Here is a 4,204-nt window from a genome sequence, read left to right as displayed (position 1 = left end):
AGAAACAAATCCAAGGAGACACTCATATGTGGATAAGAAAGAGTTTTATAGAAGGAAACAATTGCATATTAAGAGAAGACCCAGTGCAGCCCACATCAAGGCTTTAAGTTCCATTTTAGCCCATTGGTCCCATGCCAGTCTATGAATTCTTCTTCAGACTCATGCCAACACATGCAATGACGCTGAATTCAGGAAGATCACAGTCCAGTGGGTGAATGTCTTGTGGATCCTGTTGTGATGGAAGGATTTCAGTGTGGGTGTGGGTTTCTTTGTGGGTTCTCCTGCTCCCAGGCTCTGGCTCCATCATGTAGCACCCTGTGGCTTGTGGTCAGGAAGGTCTCACGGTGAGAGATTGTGTGTTCCACCTCCAGGGAAGAAGTCCAGAGTTCCCAGAATCCTCAGTAGAAGTCCATGCCTACACCAAGGTCTCATTGGCTGTGACCAGATTGACAGGTTGACTCGACACCTTTGCAAGCTGACAGATTTTGTAAATGTGATATATATATATATATATATATACACACATCTATGTGAAGGGAATTACTCATTCCTTCTAAAGTTTTAGTCCTAAGAGGATGATTTTGTTAACATATTTATTGACATACACATATTTGCAATACAATAAGCATGTGTTTGAAGCATACAGTGATGTTTTGTCATCTGTATGCACGTGTCCTCTAAGGCAAAAACCACAAGAGTGAACATATTCTCATCCCAGGGACTGTATTTGGGCTCCTTTTTAATCTCTCCCTCTTTCTCCTGATACCCAGGAAACCATTAAGTTGCCAAAGGTATAAGTTATAAAGGATGTCTGTGCTTGGTGACATCTGAACATATATGTAGAATCCACTACCATGGAACAAATTCCAACTCATATTGACAGGATAATTGTTTCATAGGATTTGCAGACATGTAAATCATTACTGACACCAACTACCGCATCTTCCTCCCTCACAAGATCCAGCCGAGGGCTTAAAGCACAGCACCCCCAGGGCTCCTAAGAATATAATAGGGAACTTCAAGGAATTTGTGGGAAATTTCCAATACTCTTGATACAATTTCTTCTTGCGTGTTTTCAAGCCTCCCCATATATGTAAGGCTCAGAATAGTGTGTGTTTGGACCTAATCTGGTCATTGTTAATGGTTAGATAGCCTTAGATATACTGATAAAACGTGATAAAAACGTGAGCTGACCCCACCAAGCTAATCCTCAACTCACGCACTTAGCATCCCCCCTGCCCAAACTCCAAGAGGTCTGCCTTGTCCATACCAGGCAAAAACCCATCCTCAAGCCAAACTTCTCATCACGTGCCCCTTACCACTCGTCCAGAAGCCCCGTCCTGTAAGCCAATGCCCTGTGCTCACCCTGTGTCTTTCCAGGTGAAGAAGACAACCATGGGGGTGAGAAGAAAAGCCCCTCCAAAAGCCTCCACCTGCCCAAGAAAGAACAAGAAATCCAGTGGGCTGATCGTTTTCGGGAATTACCATAGGTTTAATAAGAAAGTGGGGCTAAGTGAGGAATGTGCCAACCAATCTCGGCAGGAGAGCTCCGTTGAATTGCCTAATGCCCAGTAGCATCAGAGCAAGGTAGAAACATCCAAGCGCTGTGCCTAATCTCCAGAGGTCTAAAGCTGAAACCAAAAGGGCCCCTCACTGATGATATCCAATAAACAGCTTGTGTAAAGGAGAGCGCTGTGTGTGCGCACGTTGTATGATAGTGGGGAGGCAGGCAGAAAGGGGGAAAGAAGGGAAGAGGCCAGCGTGTCAAAAGGGAAGGAGGTTTGTGGGCCAGACCAGCAGGTCCACAGTGGTCCTTACTCTGGACATAAGAATGGGGAACGGACTCTGCATGGAAGAAAAATTTCTTCACCAGCCCTTTAACACTGGAACAAGGAGGAATGGGGCTGGGTGTTTCTGCATGGAGTGGGGGAGTAAGACGGGAGCAGGTGTTGTGGGTATGGGGTATCAGCATCATGCCTGAAAAGGAAAAGATTGTCCAAGTTAATGTCTCGAGGACTCTGATTTCTTAGAATTTTGTTGGCCCCATCCCATGCTGGACACCACTAAGGGGTCAAGAAACAACAGAACACATACTCCAGTTGAAGTCATCCCTGAAGGATGAGATGGTGGATTTTGGAGACCACAAACACTGAGCAGGACACCTTCCTCTTTAGACATTTGCAAAACTAAGAGGCCTGGTGCTATACATGTGTAGGGCAGTGGGTGGGGCTTACCCCAATGCACACAATGGAGAAAGCATTATTTCTATAAAGTTGATAATTAAACAAAACCAAATAAGAGCTAGTGGTTGTCATTGATATCACCTCTAACCACCATTAATTTTAGATAACAGTGATTAAATTCATGAATATTTTATTTAATACATATATATATGGGTACTTATACCTTGTATGTGAATAGCATTTACATGGGCTCTATATAATAAGCATCTACAGTATTAAGTAAATAAAGTGAATATTTTCATAAGGTGAATATTAGATATTGCCTGTCTCTATGAAATCTTCTCCAAATCTATTGTGTTTCTCGGGGTTAATCAGAGAAACAAATCCAAGGAGACACTAATATGTAGACAAGAAAGAGTTTTATATATGAAAACAATTGCATATTGAGAGAAGACCCAGTCCAGCCCACATCAAGGCTTTAAGTTCGATATTAGCCCATTGATCCCATGCCAGTCTATGAATTACTCTTCAGACTCATGCCAACACATGCAATGACGCTAAATTCAGGAAGTTCCGAGGCCAGTGGGTGGATGTCTTGTGGATCCTGTTGCGATGGAAGGATTTCAGTGCTGGCGTGGGTTTCTGTGTAGCTTCTCCTGCTCGCAGGCTCTGGCTCCATCAGTGTAGCACCTTGTGGCTTGTGGTCTGGAATGGCTCACAAGGAGAGATTGTGTGTTCCACCCCCAGGAAAGAAGTCCAGAGTGCCCAGAATCCTCAGTAGAAGTCCATGCCTACACCAAGGCCTCATTGGCTGTGACCAGATTGATGGGTTTGACTCGACCCCTTCTCAAGCTGACAGATTATGTAAATATGTGATATATATATATATATATATATATATATACACACACACACACATCTATGTGAAGGGAATTACGCATTCTTTCTAAATTTTTGTTCTAAGAGTATAATTTTGTTAACATATTTATTGACATACAGATATTTGCAATAAAATAATTATGTGTTTGAAGCATACAGTGATGTTTTGTCATCTGTATGCACACGTCGTCTAAGATAAATACCACAAGAGTGAACATACTCTTTCCAAGGACTGTCTTTGGGCTCCTTTTTAATCTCTCCCTCTTGCTCCTGCTACCCAGGCAACCATTAAGTTGCCTAAGGTCTAAGTTATAAAGGATGTCTGTGCTTCGTGACGTCTGAACATATATGTATAATCCACTACCATCGAATCAATTCCAACTCATAATGACAGAGGATAACTGTTTCATAGGATCTGGGGCCATGTAAATCATTACTGACGCCAACTGCCGCATCTTCTTCACTCACAAGATCCAGCCGAGGGCTTAAAGCACAGCACTCCATTGCTCCTAAGAATATAATAGGGAACTTCAAGGAGTTTCTGGGAAATTTCCGTTACTTTTAATACAATTTCTTGGTGCGTGTTTTCCAGCCTCCCCATATCTGTAAGTCTAAGAATAGTATGTGTTTGGATATAATCTTGTCATTGATAATGGTTAGATAGCTTTAGATATACTGATAAAACGTGAGCTGACCCTACCAAGCTACTCCTCAACTCACACACTAAGCATCCCCCTCGCCCAACCTCCAAGTGGTCTGCCTTGTCCTTGCCAGGCACAAACCTGTCCCACTACTATGACTCGAATTCGATCTTGCAAGTCTGCCTAGACCAGAGGAGGTACACTGGTACAGATAGGAACTGAAAATACAGGGAATCCAGGACGGATGAGCCCTACCGGACCAGTGGTATGAGTGGCAAAACAGGGAGGGTAAAGGGAGAATTGGTAGGAAATAGGGCACCAATTACCTGGAACTGTGTGTGACCTCCTCCCTGGGGGACAGACAACCGAAAAGTGGGAGAAGGGAGACGTCGGACAGGGCAAGATATGACAAAATACCCATTCAAAAACTAACAAGGGCTCATGAGGGAGGGGGGAGCGGGGAGGGAGGGGAAAAATGAGGACCTAATGTCGGGGGTTTAA

At 43.6% G+C, this 4,204-nt stretch overlaps 1 pseudogene; it reads right to left on the bottom strand.

The window, feature by feature from the left end:
* The window catches only part of LOC101660861, a 68,501-nt pseudogene that overhangs the window by 53,728 nt on the left and 10,569 nt on the right, over positions 1–4,204 (bottom strand).

Source organism: Echinops telfairi, unplaced genomic scaffold (assembly GCF_000313985.2).
Source record: "Echinops telfairi isolate 266 unplaced genomic scaffold, ASM31398v2 ScPeMD7_42;HRSCAF=159, whole genome shotgun sequence".
Classification (NCBI taxonomy): domain Eukaryota; kingdom Metazoa; phylum Chordata; class Mammalia; order Afrosoricida; family Tenrecidae; genus Echinops; species Echinops telfairi.
Note: the sequence above shows the minus strand (reverse complement) of the source record. Positions and strands in the feature narration are given on the sequence as shown.